This window comes from Papio anubis, chromosome 7, assembly GCF_008728515.1.
Source record: "Papio anubis isolate 15944 chromosome 7, Panubis1.0, whole genome shotgun sequence".
Classification (NCBI taxonomy): domain Eukaryota; kingdom Metazoa; phylum Chordata; class Mammalia; order Primates; family Cercopithecidae; genus Papio; species Papio anubis.
Window position 1 is genome coordinate 102,501,200 of NC_044982.1, and position 18,817 is coordinate 102,520,016.

Below are 18,817 nucleotides of genomic sequence, written 5' to 3' on the forward strand. Positions count from 1 at the left end.
CCAAGGAAAGGCAGTCTCCCAAGATATAAAACACCTGAAGCCAGTGATAAGCAGCATCCCAGTAAGATCTCAGAAACTGGGTGAGTGGGCTCACGCATGCGTACTAAGAGGCAAAATAGCAAAGTTTAACTATTATATGACCTTCCTCCGGGAACACTCAATTGGTAAGGGAAAAACGTTTCTAATGAGCATGCGCACAACTTCAGTAAACACACTGCACACACAGCCCCTCCCAAGTGCTGGCAGGCCACTGTGCATGCGCACAGCTCACCCCAAGGGAAAAATCAAGGTAAGAGAAACGGAAACTCTGGAACAATGCTAATGTATAAAACAAGTCAAGGACCAAACAGCACACTTGGATCTCTCAAGTCTCCTGCTTGGCCCTCTTCATTTCATTCCTGCTCTAAAACTTTTTTAATAAACATTCACTCCTGCTCTAAAACTTGCCTCGGTCTCTCCCTCTGCCTTATGCCCCTTGGCTGAATTCTTTTTTTCTGAGGAGGCAAGAATCGAGTTTGCTGCAGACCCATTGGATTTGCTGCAGCTAACAGTTTGATAAGAAATGGGACATTTATGTGGCCCCAGAGTATTTGACTCATTACAATGGGGGAAAATGACTCATTACAATGGGGGAAAACAGTAACTTTACAGTTTAGAAACCCAGCAGACAACACTTTAACCAAGTGATCAAATTTAACATCACCAATATTGGGATGACCAACACTATGTACCTCCTGATGTGATGCATTGAGATGGGTCCACATTACTTCTGTGGTATTGTGATATCATAAAATATATATTTGGTCTTTGACCCCATTTCCTGGCATACAACTTCTAAAATCCTTAGAATCTCCAGTGATGTTTTTGTATGTTAATTTTTGACTGGTGGCTGGCAGCCCCTGGGTAGCTTCAGGATGGCAATTGGTCACCCAAAAGACCAAGATACAATTAGGGCATTAGGATTTTCAACTCCACGCCTAACTTTTAGAAAGAGGAGAGGGGCTAAAGGTTAAATTAATCAACAGTGACTAATGGTTTAATCAATTGTGCCAATGTAATGAAGCCTCCATAAAAACCCAAGAGGATAGGATTTGGGGAGCTTCTAGATAGCTGAACATCTGGAGGTTCCTGGAAGGTGGCCCGCCTAGAGAGGGGATGGAAGCTCTGTGCCACTTCCTCCATACTTCACCCTATGCATCTCTTCATCTGTATTCTTTGTAATATCTTTTAAAATAAACTGGTAAACACAAGTAAGTGTTTCCCTGAGTTCTGTAAGCCACTCTAACAAATTAACTTAATTTAAAGAGGTAATCATGGGAACTCTGACTTCAAGCCAGTGAGTCAGAAGTTTTGGAAGCCTGGACTTGTGACTGGTGTCTGGGAATGAAGAGGCAGTCTTGGGGACTGAGAGAGCACTTAACCTGTGGGATCTGGCACTATATGTAGGTAGATTGCATCAGAACTGAATGGAATTAGAGGACATCCAGCAGGTATCCAGTGATTGGTGTGTGTGGGAAAAACCCTTACTCATTTAATCACAGAAGTATTGCATTGATTGTTGTGTTGGGAAAGAGAATAGGAAAAGGCTCTGAGTTTGTGTTTTTCTCCTCAGAGGTACACTTATCAAAGATGCATAAAATGAATCTAACAATGAGAAAGCAATCACACAAATACAAATTGAGGGACACCTTTAAGTGTCAAGGTTAAGACAGATAAATGATGAGTAACTATTCTAGACTTAAGTAAACTAGAGACCAAACTAAACTTAAAGTGGAATCTCAGACTGGATTCAGGACAAGGAAAGCACAGCCATAAATGCATATTATTGGGACAATTGAGAAAAGTTGAATACGGACTCTGGATTAGATAATCATACTGTATCAATGTATATTTTCTCATTTGATCATTTCATTGTAGTATGTGAGGAAAATAAAAGTGTTTTACACCAGAATATATTTCTTTGACATATTTTGAGATGGCTGTCAGAGAGCCAGCAAATAAAAGTAGCTCTGTAAAGCTGACTTTCCTGGAGGAAATTTACATCATCTATAGGGAATCTGCATTGATACTGCCAGGCCTTCTCCCTTGTCTGGATCCAAGAAAGATCAACTGAGAGTCTGACACCTTTAAAGGTCTGAAGGAAACATTTACCATCTATTCTCTCTGAGGGTTGCTACCTGTGAGGTTTCATCTACATAACAAGACCCCCTTTGCAAGCTGTATTAGTCTGTTCTCATGCTGCTAATAAAGACATACCAGAGACTGGGTAATTTATAAAGAAAAGAGGTTTCATTGACTCACAGTTTAGCATGGCTGAGGAGGACTCAGGAAACTTACAATCATGGCAGAAGTGGAAGCAAACAGGTCCTTCTTCACATGGTGGCAGGACAGAGAAGAATAAGAGTGAAGTGGGGAAAAGCCCCCATATAGAACCATCAGATCTTGTGAGAACTCACTATCATGAGAACAGCATGAGGGTAACCACCCCTACGATTCAATTACCTCCCACAGGGTGTCTTCCATGACACATGGAGATTATGGGAACTACAATTCAAGATGAGATTGGCTGGGGACACAGCCAAACCATATCACAAACCAAGCCTCCTCTTCTCTCCCTCTTATAAGTTGTTTTACCACTATATCCTATTTTTGGCCATTGTCCAAGCTCCCATTCTGTGTGTAGCCTCAAGATGTACATAAGCTTTTGCAGCCCACTGGGGAGGGCAATCACTGTGGTTCTCCCTGTGCACACAGTAATAAACTGGATTCCTTTTATTTTATTAATCTGCCTTTTGTGAGTTAATTGTTCAACAAACCCTCTGAGGGCAAAAGGGAAGTTTTCCCTTTGCCCCTGCATATGTAAGAGAAATATGTTACTGTAGCTATTATAAGAAAATGTCCTTGTTTTTAGGAAATGCATATAGAAATATACACTAAAAGGACATGATGTCTCCAAATTACTCTCAAATGATTACAAAAACATATATGTGGACAGATAGAGAAATGATAGATTAGATAAAGAAGTAGACTAATAGGTAATAGATAGGATGGGAGGGAGGAAGGGAAGGAGGGAAGGAAGGAGGAAAATTATAAAACAAATGGGGCAAAATGCAAACTATTTGGCAAATCCAAGTGAAGAAAGCAAAGATCACCTGGTGATCATCAAGCAGGCCACCCGGAGGCAAAACTTTTTATCTGAGGAATTTGAAGTAATCGGACTTCCCTACTATCTAAAGCAGGCATCTGGTTCCAGGTTTTTCTACCCAAAGTTTATAAGTAATTAGAATTTCTATACACCTCCAGAATGCATGCGTATCAAATCTTATTGTGCAACCCTTGCTGACATTAAGGCACAAAAATGTCTACATATTTAACCATTTATCATGACTTATGTGACTGACATGATCCAAATTATCCGTAAGGTCCCACTTTAAGTTCCATAAATACCCCTAAGCAAAAATTCATCATGGGGCAGTCAGCGCTCTCTTGCTGAGATACCCCACTGCACTCTTCTGCAGTATACTTTCTATCTATAATAATAAAACTTTCCTTTTCAAACCTATACTGTCATCAGTAAATTCTTCCCATTCTGTAAGTTGATCACTTTCTGATGCCGGGGCTCTGACACCTCACCCAGCACTAAGTAATCAGTACTTCATTCTGTTCTAAAATGATACCCAAAAACAGTATATTTCAAATCAACCATCATAAGTTATTCATATTAAAAAAGATTTTTGTCCTTCTGTGTCCATGCTCACAGTGTATCTATCTATCTATATATATATGAAGATTCTGAAAAGATATGCATAAAACACTGTGAAAGATACATGAATGGGAAATATTTAATATTCTTTAGATCTTTTGTGATCAGCATATTCTCAGTCTCCTCAATAAACATTGATAACACATATTTGCCTTCAAAGAAATAATAAAGGCTTAACAGAATTCAAAAGACACTTGCTTCAATTTCCTCTGAGGAAGAGTCACTATCAATAAATATGGTTTTTGTTCAGTTCTTGCTGCCTCCTCTTAAGGTCAGGTTTAATTCTTCCCCAAGAGGGGAACTAAAAACAAAGCTTTGTCACACTGCAAACACAAGATTCCAGAGTCAAACTCTGCTTCAAAGGTGAGCCTGCTGTGTTCCATCACAGGGGCCCTGACACACACTCCAGGGATTGGATTTGATCAGGTTGTGGTTGCCGTGGTGTCTGACCCCAGGCAAATGAATTCTATATGCATATGAGCTTCAGCCTTATTAAAAATGTTGAAAAGCCAAATCCCAGATCCCAGCACTCCCTGCAGCAACTTCTCCCTTGCAGGACACAGCAGGCAGGCCAGTCCTCAATGGTTACTGCTGCCAGGTTTCTTCTGGTAGGGGCAGGAGTAGGGAGGCATATCTCATTGTTTAGGACAGCAAATTACTACTGACTGCATCCTCTCAGTCAGTGATAACTGGAAGAGATCAGCTGTGTAAGAGGGCCTTTGATAAGACCTTTAGGTGATCAAGGCTCCCTAAACGTAACTTCTTTATTCACATTCACATTTATTCACACTCTGTAGAGTAGCCAACCCAGGCTCATTCTGATTTCAAATATCATAATATTTTATTAATGAAGATATAATGCATAATTTTAAAATTCTCTTTATGAACTTTATTCTTAAACCCACAAGTAATTTTCTAACTGCGCAATTAAACATAAGCATTACTTATACCTTTACGTAAGTTTATATTTAGGATAATGAAGAATAGTGTCAGCACAAATGTAAGTTATTAGTAGTCCTTTCCATGTAAATGCACACATATACAAAGCAGTTACTTTTTCAGAGACAGGTTGGTGTCTAAAAGACAACTCTGGGTTCATAGTGAGTCGCTGGAGCCTGGGGAAGAACTAGAAGCTTCCTACTGTGCTATGATTCTTGCTTTGTGATTTTTATCCTAATGGTCCCCACCTCTGGATGTAACACAGCCCAGCCGCTGCTGTGTGATTACTACATGGATTCTCACGGCAGCATCTTCCCTGTCTTGGTCACTTTCTGTGGTTGTCTGTGGGTACTCTGACTTTAATCAAAAGTTATTTTTTCTGTCTTCTGAGTTTCTCTGAATTACTGTACTTTTAAAGAAAATATATACTAAAAGGTACACACCCTCACTGCTCTAAACTGAATGACAACTGAACATTTCCTTCAGCAAACCCAGTGCCACTTGACGTTTATGCCTTTGCTTACGCTGTTCCTTCTTCCACGAAAGCCCTCCTCCCACTTGCTGCCTATAGAATTAGACCCACTTTCCCAAACCCTAACCAACACAAGCCCGTCCATGAAGCCTTTTTAACACCCCCAAGCAACCAAATATAATCTCCTCTTTCTCCAAACACTGAAATCGTGCTGCCACATGTGAGCTCCGATTCCAGCTACCTTGCTGCACAATTGCTTAGTACAGCATATCCTTGTAGCACTCTGAGAGGAGGCCAAGGAGCATAGAGGTCAAAGGAAAAAGAGACAGCAACCCAACTTAGTTTGAATCCCTGATTCCTCACTTCCTTTCTGATTTTAGATAAATTATTCATTCTCTCTGTGCCTCAGTTTCCTCATCTGTAGAAGGAAGCTAAAAACAATACCTGCTCATAAGCTCATGGTGGGCATAAGCTAAGACCATGCCTGCAGTGTACTCAGTGAAGCAGAATAATTTAGCAGTAAGAAGAGAAGCCTCAGTTGCAAATCTGATGGGTTCTAGTCCTAGCTCTTTAAATGTACTGAGAAATGAACTCTGACCCTTTTACTTGCTCAGATTCCTTGTTATGGGGTCTGGGGAGTCATGCCTCACAAACCCTTAAAGCTCATTAAACAGGTTTTTTTTTGACTCAGTATATTGTGGCTTACTTTTCAATCAGACGCTAGTATGGCATCACATGACAAATAATGGACCCCACTTAACTTAGGCATTCCTTTCTATTGACTCCAAGTTTTTAAACGAAGCTTAACTCTTTCAACCAATTGCCAAATAAATAAATCCTAAACCTCCCTATGTCTTATAAGCTCCCGCTTCGATATGTCCTGCCTTTTCAGACCAAACTATTGTATACCTCCCATGAATTTATTTATGATTTTACCTGTAATTCTTATCTACCTGAAATGTATTAAACCAAACTGTAACCCGATTGCTTTAGGTGCACTTTCTCAGGACCTCTTGAGACTGTATTCCTGGGCTACTGTCACTTACATTAGCTCAGAATAAAACACTTTATATATTTTCACGGAATTTGTTTTTTCTGCCATAATTACTCTCTGTGTGACCTTGGACATGTTACTCAACTGTTCTCTGCCCTAATTTTCTCATCCTACAAGGTATATGATAAAAATAGCAACTACCTTATAGGTTTATATTGACAGTAAATATAACACATGCAAACATAAGAACACATAGTAAGTTCTAATAAATATTATGATCTATTATAAGAGCCACTCTGAGCTAGGTAAACTAATGGCAACACTTAAATAGCATTACTTGCTATCATTCAGTTATGAATATTTATTGGGTGTCCCTAGTACCTCGTCCAGATAACTTCGAATTACAGACTAGGAAAGAAAGAGAGACAGAATGAGAAAGTAAGCAAGAGAGAGGGGGATTTATTATTCCTTTCTCTTCTCCTTTCTGACTCATTTTTTTAGAGCATAATCTCTCAGATGAGAATGTTCTTGCCTGTGAAGCTGAATCTGAATTCATGGTTCTATTCAGTGCAGGGGCATGCCGACAGGCAGCATGCCTGTATGTCTAAATAGACACTGAACGTCACCAAAGCCCTTGTCACAGTGAAAGCAGTGGAATGTGGAACATATGGCTAGGTATTCTTAATCATTTTCTTCCTGCTTCACCCTCACAGTCTGTCTAGAACTTTGAGCTCCTTGTCTCACCACTGTTCTGAATTTGCTAATTATTCCTTTCAATCTACTTTGAATGTAATTCCTGGATTTCACACCTAGTCTCCGGTCTGTGCAACTTAACCAAGTGACGACACTTGGTTAAGAGAAAACAGTTCCTGGACTCCTTGAACCTTTATTTCTCTGACCCTTTGTTTATTTTATGTTTAAAAGGAGTGGTGTCCAAATAGCTCAGTCAGGTAAGGTGGCTCGTGCCCTTAATCCCAGTGCTTTGGGAGGCTGAGGCAGGAGGATTGCTTGAGACCAGGAGTTCAAGACCAGCCTGGGAAACATAACGAGACCTATAAAAAAATAAAAGTAAAAAATAGCTGGGCATCGTGGCACACACCTATATTTCCAGCTACTCGGGAGTTGAAGCTTATAGTAAGCTATTATCACACCACTGCACTCCAGCCTGGGCAGAGACAGTGAGACCCTATCTAAATAAATTAATACATAAAAATAAAACAATAAAAGGAGTTCTGTGTGTATTTGCACACTTGAAATCTACTGATTTTACCTTTACTCCTGTTTTACTCTTATCTTTGGCCAGCATTCTATCTTCTGACTCCATCACACTCCAGCCTGCTTCCAATCTCCAAATTCTGGGGCATTTGCACAAATAATACTTCCAGTTCTGAGGAAGTACTAGCCAGAGCAATCAGGCAAGAGAAAGAAATAAAAAGCATCCAAAAACGAAAAGAAGAAATCAAATTATCTCTCTTCATAGACAGCATGATTCTATATCTCTTCCATTATATACAAAAGTTAACTCAAGATGAATTAAAGATTTAAGTGTAAGACCTCGAATTACAAAATCTTCTAAGAAAACCTGGATGTCGGCCTTGGCAAAAAATTTACAACTAAGTCCTCCAAAGCAATTGCAACAAAAACAAAAACTGACAAGTGGGACCTAATTAAACTAAAGAGCTTCTGCACAGCAAAAGAAACTATCAAAAGAGTCAACAGACAACCTAGAGAATGGGAGAAAGTATTTGCAAACTATGCATCCAACAAAGGTCTAATATCCAGAATCTATAAGGAACTTAATCAATCTAACAAGCAAAAAACAACCCCATTAAAAAATGGGCAAAAGATGTTAACAGACACTTCTCGAAAGAAGACATACAAGTGGCCAACAAACATGAAAAAATGTTCCACATCACTAATCATCAGAGAAATGCAAATCAAAACCATAATGAAATACCTTCTCACACCAGTCAGAATAACTATAATTTTAAATGTCAAAACACAACAGATGCTGATGAGGCTGTGGAGAAATGCGAATGCTTATACACTGTTGGTGGGAATGTAAATTAGTTCAGCCACTGTGGAAAGTAGTTTGGAGATTTCTCAAATAACTTAAAACAGAACTACTGTGTGACCCAGCAATTCCATTGCTGGGTACATATCCAAAAGAAAATAAATCATTCCAAAATGATCAGTCTAAAAGACACAAGCACTTGCACATTCACTGTAGCACGAGTCACAATAGAAAAGATATGGAATCAACTTAAGTGTCCATCAGCAGTGGACTGGATAAAGGAAATGTACATATATACACCACTGAATACCACACAGCCATAAAAGATGAAATCATGTCCTTTGTAGCAACATGGATGCAACTGGAGGCCATAATCTTAAGCAAATTAACACAGGAACAGAAAACCAAATATTGCATGTTCTCACTTATAAGTGGGAACTAAACATTGGGTACTTATAGATATAAATATGGCAATAATAGACACTGGGGAGAGGGGTAGGGAGGGGGCAAGGGTTTAAAAACTTAATATTAGGTATTATGCTAAGTAGGTATATACCTGCTAATATTAGGTACCAGTACCTTGGTGGCAGGAGCAATTGTACCCCAAACTTCAGCATCACTCAATATACTCAAGTAACAATCCTGCATATGTGCCCCCTGAATCTAACATAAAAGTTGAAATTATTTTTTTAATTCCAATTCTCATATCTAAAAATACTTATTTTCCTCTTAGATAAAATAATAGCTAATCATATTTATATTCCCCAACTAATAACACCATGGTGTTTTTTAAAAAAATTCAAAATATTGTAACTTCTAAACTTTAGGAACTACAAAGGCTAGGGCTTTAAAGATTATATAAACCAGTAAATGTATTTCCCTGACCCAGGCATGTTCAAATACCATTAATGTTGTATGGAAACTTAGATAACTAAGTCATTCTTTTGATTTTTCAGCTAAGGAAACCAAGACTCAAAGAGTGAACCTGAGAAACTAAGCCTTTGTAACCAAGCAATGGTTCTCAATAATGGGTGATTTTGATCTACAAGGGGACAACCGGCAATGTCTAGATATATTTTTTGTTTGTCATACTATAGAGGTGTTACCTGTATCTAGTGGGTAAAGGCCAGGGATGCAGCTAAATATCCTACAATGTCAGCCTATACTACCAAGAATTACCCAGCCCAAACTGTCGAAAGTGCTGAGGTTGAGAAACTTTCCAAGCCAGAGAGATCACCCTTGCTTAAGTAATACTTTTAGGATCTCATTCCTGTCATATATCCATGATTATTACATAAGATCCTCATAATTAAAAGTAAACTCATTTCCCATGTCCTTGTTGAAGACAGGGTTTTGGCTTGTTTCATTTCACCACCTTCCTTGGTAATTTATTTTGTATTTCCTGACCGAGACTACAAATGATCTCATTTTTGTACCTATGTTGAGCCAGCAATGAAGTAGCTATATCAGAGAGATTGGGTGGAGAGGAAGATTTGATTTCTAGGTAACATTTGGGGGTTGCTCATGATAGCTGTACTCAACCCATTCATGGGTGACTGAAGAGTGCCTAAGGAGTGTTATGACACACAAATTGATTTGTTATGGAAACTGGCAGTGGGTGCCAGTGGTAAATGAGATTTCAAATGAATGATAAAATGATGATCCAATTTGGAAGTCAACATAATGGTTTTTGCAATGGCCTCTTTTAGGATATCATTTCATAAGCACTAAACAAAATAAACAACCCATCCTTTGAATTCCTTTCTATGATAATTTATCTGAATGAGAAAACTTTTAAGAAATGTTGACACCAGATCTTGTCATTAGCCAATGGGGGAGGAGGGGAAAGTAAGAAGGGACCTATCAAAATCAAGAAATGACAAATGTTGAAAAAAATATTTAAGATAAAAGTGGTCATTTTATTCCTATTTTTCCTTCCTTTCTTTTGCCTCTCCACTAAGCTTAAACGTCCTGTATATTGTTGAACTAAAAAGCCCAAGTGGAAATACAACTTCTCATATTCACTATGAGCAAGGAGTCAAGACCACCCAGGCTTTAATTTGTTGAATAATATTTCATAACATCAAGTTCCATAATTTTTTTCCAACACTTTGACATAGTAATAACCCTTTTGGAACTCTCACCTACTAATTCAAATTATTGGAGTGAATGAAGGAAAGTTTACATATGAAGATCTTATTTCTAGGGCTGCACAATACAGCAAAAATTTGGATGCAACCAAAATGTCTAACAGTTGTAAGTAAATTTTACTATAGTTAATGTAATATTGGAACAAAATACAAATATTAGAAGCATGAAGTCTTCAAAGCAAAGTGGAAAATTCTTATTATATTATTTAAAAATAAGTGGTTCCAAAATTACAGCTAGATAGGAAGACTAAGTTCTAGTGTTCCACAGCACTATTGGTTGAATATAGTTAACAAAAATGTCTTATATATGTTTAAAGGCAGTGAGAGGATTATGAATGTTATCAACAAAAAAATGATAATGTTTCGGCTGATGAATGCCCTAATTACCCTAAATTGATCATTATACATTGTATACATGTGTCAAAATATCACTCTGTACTCAGTTAAGTATGTACAATTATGTCAACTAAAAACAAAAGGAAAAAAATTAATGATCCATAAATGTATGTACAGATTATCAGTCTATAAAAATGTGCATGTAACAAAGTCTAGAATAAATACCAAAATAACAAAAACAATGATAAAAATAAATTCATACATTTATGGTCCACATTGCTTTTCTTATTTTTTCCTGGGCTTTTCTATAACATAGTTAGAAATATATGCACATATATATATATATATATATATATATGTGCATATATAGGTAAGTTGACTCAGACTCCCTGTTTTCAGCCAAAAGTATACTTTCAATACTAAAAGTACAAATTTGCATTTATAGCAAGTTAGTAGTAATAAGGAAAACTATAGTCAGAATTTTGGAGTGCATAGAAGAATAAGCATTATAATTTAAATTAGGCTGCAACAAGGATAAGGTCAGCCGTGTTGAAGCAGTAATGAGTGTATGTTAGAAAGTCCCTCCTAAGGTTAACTCAGAAATTTCACATTCTCTTCCATTAATGGTCTGATTATATACTCAAGAATTTCACAGAAGAAATTGGCCATAGACTTTATCTATCAAGCCAAACACAGCTTCTTTTCTTCCTTAACATCAAAAGAAATTGGTAGTTCCTCTGCCTATGCTTCACTTTCTGATGCATATAATCATCCAAACATGCCACAAGACAATTGTCCTTCTTACATTCCCAGTATCAAATCCAGTCCAGAAACCTGGGTGCCATCATAGACTTTTCCCACTTCCTCCTCCCTCACCACCTCAACCAACCAATTATCCAGTCTGGTCAGTTGCACCTTCTGAGTATCTCTTGATGTATCTATCTTGTTTCTGCCCTCCCTCCAACCATGGGCTTTACAAAAGCCTTCTGACTGGTCTCCCTGCCCTAAGTCCCATTCAACGTTCACTTGTTAACAGGCAGCTATGATCGATCCCATTACTCCTTCTTATCAATGGATTCTTACTGTCTCTGAAATAAACTCCATCCCCTTAGGATAGCTCATAAGGCTCTTTTTTTCTGACCATTGCTTGCTTCTGCTATAATTCTCCAATAAGTGCCCAAAATCAGGTTATATTTTGGCATGGAACACATTTTTCTCAGTGCATTGAGACTGATGTGGAGAAAGTAGAAATATTAGCTTCCTCATTTTAGTCACTATGATAATTTTAATATAATCTAATATCACATTCACATTTTTAACAGTAATAATTCACATTCAATTCATATTACATTAAAAGTAAAATCTCTAAATATTTGTTATAAATTTTGCAGTTGAGTGATGCCTTTTTGTTTTAACCAAAGTCAAGACTTCCCAATTAGCCATTTTAAGTTCCTCTTTTGAGATTTTGCTCAGGATTCCATTTTGCTAAGATCTTTTTAGACACAAAATTTGTAACATAATGCAGTAGCTGCTTGTCCCAGCTTTTTGACATCTGAAAATTTCATCAACATTAAGACAAAGCAGTATAATTGAAGAACACTACTGACTAGTTGTCAAGCATTTAGAATGCCACTGAAATATTCTTCCTCTAGGTTTTCACATCTAGGCTTTTACAAAAGTCTTTTGTTATACCCTAGGCTGGGTATAACAATATGCAAGCAAGATGAAAGGATGATGATGGTGGTGAAGATGAGGATTAGCTAGTATTTTGTGTCAGGCACTGTTAAATTAAGTTTAGCCTAAAACTGCCTGTATTAGTCTGTTTTCATGCTGCTGATAAGATATACCCGAGACTGGGTAATTTCAAAAGAAAGAGATTTATTGGACTTACAATTCCACATGGCTGGGAGGCTTCACAAACACAGGGAAAGGCAAGGAACAGCAGCAAGTCACGTCTTACATGGATGGCAACAGGCAAAAAGAGAGAGCTTGTGCAGGGAAACTCCCCTTATAATAACCATCAGATCTCATGAGACTTACTATCACAAGAACAGCACAGGAAAACCTGTCCCCACAATTCAATTACCTCCCATTAGGTCCCTCCCACAACATGTGGGAATTCAAGATGAGATATGCATGGGGGCACAGACAAACCATATCATTCCACCCTTGGCCCCTCCCAAATCTCATGTCCTCACATTTCAAAACCAATCATGCCTTCCTAACAGTCCCCCAAAGTCTTAACTCATTTCTGCATTAACTCAAAAGTCCACAGTCCAAAGTCTCATCTGAGACAAGGCAAGTCCCTTCTGTCTATGAGCCAGTAAAATCAAAAGCAAGTTAGTTACCTCCTAGATGTAATGGGGATACAGACATTGGGTAAATATAGCCATTCTAAATGGGAGAAATTGGTCAAAAGTAAGGGGCTACATCCCACATGCAGGTCTGAAATCCAGCAGAGCAGTCAAATCTTAAAGTTCCAAAATGTTCTCCTTTGACTCCATGTCTCACATCCATACCATGCTGATGTAAGAGGTGGGTTTCCATGGTCTTGGGCAGCTCTGCCCCTGTGGCTCTGCAGGGTATAGCTTCCTTCCTGGCTACTTTCACAAACTGGTGTTGAGTGTCTGTGGCTTTTCCAGTCACATGGTGCAAGCTGTCAGTGGATCTACCATTCTGGGGTCTGGAGGATGGTGGCCCTTTTCTTGCTTACTAGTAAGTAAGTCCCCAGTAGGGACTCTGTGTGGGGGTTCCAACCCAACATTTCCCTTCCACACTGCCCTAGCAGAAGTTTTCCATGAGAGCCCCACCCCTGCAGCATCCAGGCATTTCCATACATCTTCTGAAATCCAGGCAGATGTTCCCAAACTGCAGTTCTTGACTTCTGTGCACTCGCATGCTCAACACTACATGGAAACTGCCAAGGCTTGGGGCTTACACCCTCTGAAGCCATGGCCCAAGCTCTATGTTGGCCCCTTTCAGCCACAGCTGGAGTGGTTGGGACGCAGGGCACCACGTCCATAGCTGCACATAGCACGGGGACCCTGGGCCCACCTGGCCCATTAAACCACATTTCCCCCCAGGCATCCAGGCCTGTGATGGGAGAGGCTACCATGACACCTCTGACATGCCCTGGAGACATTTTCCCCATTGTCTTGGGGATTAACATTTGGTTCCTTGTTACTTATGCAAATTTCTGCAGCCGTCTTGAATTTTACCTCAGAAAATAAGATTTTCTTTTCTATCACATTGTCAGGCTGAAAATTTTCCAAATTTTTATGCTCTGTTTCCCTTCTAAAACTGAATCCCTTTAACAGCGCCCAAGTCACCTCTTGAATGCTGTGCTGCTTGGAAATTTCTTCCACCAGATACCCTAAATTATCTCTCTCAAGTTCAAAGTTCCACAAATCACTAGGACAAGGGAAAAATGCCACCAGTCTCTTTGCTAAAACATAACAAGAGTCACTTTTGCTCCAGTTCACAACAAGGGCCTCATCTCCATCTGAGACCACTTTAACCTGGACGTCATTGTCCATATCAGTATGAGCATTTAGGCAAATCCATTTGACAGGTCTCTAGGAAGTTCCATAGTTTCCCACATTTTCCTGTCTTCTTCTGAACCCTCCATAGTGTTCCAACCCATGCCTGTTACCCAGTTCCAAAGTCGCCTCCATATTTTTGGGTATCTTTTCAGCAGCACCCCACTCCTGGTACCAATTTACTGTAAAATTTCATGCTGCTGATTAAGACATATCCAAGACTGGGCAATATACAAAAGAAAGAGGTTTATTGGACTTACAGTTTCTACATGGCTGTCATGGTGGAAAGCAAGGAGCAGCAAGTCATGTCTTACATGGATGGCAGCAGGCAAAAAGAAAGAGAGCTTGTGTAAGAAAACTCCTCCTTTCAATAACCATCAGATCTCATAAGACTTACTCACTATCACAAGGACAGCATGGGACAAACCTGCCCCTATGATTCAATTACTTCCTATCAGGTCCCTCCCACAACACATGGGAATTCAAGTTGAGATGTGGGTGAGGACACACCCAAACTATATCACTGCCTCCTTACATATTTCAAGTTCAGCCTAAAGACCTCTTTGTACATAGTGAACTGTAACCTAACTGGATGTGGAAAGAGACTATAACTTACTCTTGTGTCCATCACTTTGACTGGTTTCAGCCAATCAAAGGCAGCCAACTATTCAAACCATGTCCAAATAAGGCAAACACCAAGCTGCAACCAATCCAGCTGTTTCTGTACCTCACTTCCACTTTCTGTACATCTCTTTTTTCTGCCCATAAATTTTTTTCAGTGAGTGCCTGTGCTGGAGTCTCTCTGAATCCATTCTGGTTTAGGAGCTGCCCGATTCCAAAATTGCTTTCTCTCAATTAAATTTTATTAAATTTAATTTGATGTTTTTCTTTTAACAACACTATAAGTGCTTTATATACATGTACTCTGCAGGAGATACAATCATTAGCCCCTTTTTCTTTCTGAAGACTACACTAAAAAATTAAAAAGCATAAATAATTTACCCAAAGCACAGTCAATAAATGATGGAGTTAGCATGTAGAAATGCTAAAGTCCATGTAAATATTAATTATCTTCTTCCTTCTCTCTGAGTCATCCATTATTCAGACAATTGTTTATTTCACTAATTTTCTACTTATGGGAGTTAAGCTTGTTTGCACATTTTAATCACTAACAAGCAATGACATTCCTGTATATCTATCTTTGTGTAGTTCTGGAATTAAATTTCTGGAAGTAGATTTCAGAGTCAAAGGTCCTGAAGGCCCATCATGATGGGTCAAGACGTAATCCAAGCAATTTGAGAGGCCAAGGTGGGAGGATTGCTTGAGCTGAGGTGTTTGAGATCAGCCTGGGCAACATAGCAAGACCCTGTCTCTACAGAAATTTTTTTTTCAATAAATAAGCCAGATGTGGTGGTGTGTACCTGTAGGCCCAGCCACTTAGAAGGCTGAGGCAGGAGGACCACTTGAACCCAGGGAGTCAAGACTGCAGTGAGCCATGATTGCACTACTATACTCTAGCCTGGGTGACAGAGCGAGATCTTGTCTCTAAAAATAAATTGTTTTTTTGTTTTTTTGGGTTTTTTTTAGGTTCATGAATTTTAAAATTTGAATATGGCTAGTTTGTGCTTTAGCTTTTATTTTCAAATTTTTGTTTATTTATTTACTTCTTTTTTTGAAACAGGGTCTTTCTCTGTTACCCACACTGGACTGCAGTGGCACAAACATGACTCACTGCAGCCTCAACTTCCCAGACTCAAGTGATCCTCCTGCCTCAGCCTCCCTTGTAGCCAAAATCTCAGGTGGGTTCAGCCATATCTAACTAATTTTTTGATTTTTTGGTAGAGACAAGGTTTCACCATGTTGCCCAGGTTAGTCTTGAATCCCTGGGCTCAAGCGATCCTCCTGCATCAGCCTCCCAAAGCATTGAAATTACAGACGTGCACCACCACACCCAGCCCATGGGCAATAACTTTTTTTTTTTTTTTTTGAGATAGAGTCTCCCTCTGTCATCCAGGCAGGAGTGCAGTGGCATGATCTTGGCTCACTGCCACCTCCGCCTCCCGGGTTCAAGTGATTCTCCTGCCTCAGCCTCCCAAGTAGCTGGGACTACAGGCACCGGCCACCACGCCTGGCTAATTTTTGTATTTTTAGTAGAGACGGGGTTTCACCATATTGACTAGGCTGGTCTCAAACTCCTGACCATGTGATCTGCCCACCTCAGCCTTCCAAAGTGCTGGGATTACAGGTGTGAGCCACCACGCCCAGCCATGCAATAACTTCTATAATTAAAAACATTAGGACCAGGTGCAGTGGCTCACATCTATAATCCCAGCACTTTGGGAGGCCAAGGAGGGTAGGTCACTAGAGGTCAGGTGTTCGAGACCAGCCTGGCCAACGTGGTGAAACCCTGTCTCTAATAAAAATAAAAAAATTAGCTGGGAGTGTTGGTGCTTGCCTATAGTCCCAGGTACTCAGGAGGCTGAGGCAGGAGAATCACTTGAACCCAGGAGGTGGAGGTTGCAGTAAGCCGAGATCACGCCATTGCACTCCAGTGTGGGTGACAAGAGCAAAACTCCATCTCAAAAAAAAAAAAAAAATTACAAATTTTGAGAATTGTATAGAACATATGTTATGTGTGTCCTTAGATTCCTTCAGGTATGTCAGCTCCTGGATCCCCAGTTGTGAACTTTGCCTTAGGTGCCACCAGTTCTTGTTGGGCCCTTGTTGCACCCCTTGGGGTTGACCAGTCAAATTCCTAAAAAGACCTTCTTCTTTGCTGCTACTAGAGAGTCAAGCCAACCATCCTTCCACCTCAAGTTTCTGGCTTCTCCCACCATTTCCGGACTTGGATGAGTGGCTGCAGAAGGGACCAGATGGTGCAATCTTAACATGTCAGTTTAACCTTCTGGGTACACACTTGGACTAACAGGAAACAGAAAGGTAGGGTGGTGCACAGCATGCAGATAAATGCTCTTGCCTTCCTTTTCAACGATGTGCAGCCTATCCAGCAACAGCCCACATAGCTGAGTGGACCTCTTTGACTGCTTTGACCATTGTAGCAATGCAACACTCTGCATTCCTTTCCATTGCCCTATCTCTCACTTCCATTTTTTGTTTGTTTGTTTGTTTGGTCTCTGGTAGTTTTCTGGCTCATCTGATAAAATAAAGTTTATGAAAATGTTTTATAAATTAGATATCATTTTGAAAAGGGAAAGCATTTTGATTATTGTGATTTTTGTTATTTTCAGGAATACTTAGGGGTAGATAGCCAGAATTTCATTTGGAAAAAAATAATTAAGATGGCCCCAATTTAAATTTTACTACTCTTTATCAGTCTGAGGAGTTTGAAACATTTTTTATCTTTCCGATTCTGTCTGCCTTCGGGGAGGTGTAGTTAATTATAAGCTTCATAGAAATACCAGCAGTACATTTCAGTGTGCTCCTAAAGAGGGCACGTTGGAATAAGGAGGAGGATCATGTGCTTGCATACTCCAGTGGACTCAGATCCAGCAGGATGCATACCCTAGCATGCAGTTCTATGGTGAGATTAGAATACGAAAGGAGAAGGAAGTAGGATGAAAGACAACTAGGATGAAAGAAAAATCAAGGACTTTCTGACCCTGCCCTACTTTCAAAGAATTATCTTCTATTTTACCAGATGTTACCTTTTCTAGTTTCATAGACACACGCATACACAACCAACATTTCCGGAAGCCTAAATCATCATCTCCTTCTTCTGCGTTCCCTTATGGCACCACTTCTTTCCATACTCTGCTGTCATTGCTTACTTAATTATCTGCCTTTGTGGCTGGACTGTAAACTGTAGAAGACATGGAAGTTGTCAGTTCTACTCCCTGTCATATTCTTGGCACTTAACATATTGCAGGATTAAAAAAAAACAAAAACATTTCTTGAATGGTTAATTAAAGAATGAATGAATGAAGAATGAAGATGAAATGACTACTGTCTGCCTTTGGTTATGTGCTTTTAGTTGTATATACATAAACCCAGTAACAAACTTCAGCTTAAAACAAAGTAGATATCTAGTAAATATATGTTGACTAATTGATGAAACAAACATTTAAATAAAAACATCTAATTATTGGCTTCTAACAACAGGATTCAAGGTTTTCTAAAATATTCTCATTTACATTCAGGGAACACAGGCATATATACAGAATTATTGCTTACTGCTAGAAAGAGAGATGATTCTTAAGGCTGCTGTATTAGATTGAAGAAATGCAGAAGAATGTTGAAGACTTGAACCATCATCTGCCTCTTATAGTGAGACATAAATAATACAGGGTAGTCACAGGAGAATAGAAAATTCCAAGCAGCAGTGCCGCATTTATGGCAGCGGCAGGCCTTCCAGAGCAGCCACTGCCATCACGCTGGCTGCAGCAGGGAGGCGCAGGCGATGGCGGCAGGAGAAGCTGCGGGAGCAGCAGTGGCGATGGTGGGACTCCTGTGCCCTGCACCCCTGAGGCAGCTGACTGCACCGCCCCCAACATTGCGTGACTGGGCAGGACCAGCTCCCAGGCCCAGAGCCTCCACAGCTCCGAGCCCTGGCCCGGTGTTGCTGCTCTCACCAACCACTACTGCGGGATGGG

General features: G+C 39.6%; 1 protein-coding gene across 1 annotated transcript in view; it reads right to left on the minus strand.

Annotated features, from left to right (window-relative positions):
* The window catches only part of AGBL1 (ATP/GTP binding protein like 1), an 803,745-nt gene that overhangs the window by 281,567 nt on the left and 503,361 nt on the right, over window positions 1–18,817 (minus strand). The gene's annotated exons all lie outside the window — the stretch shown is intronic.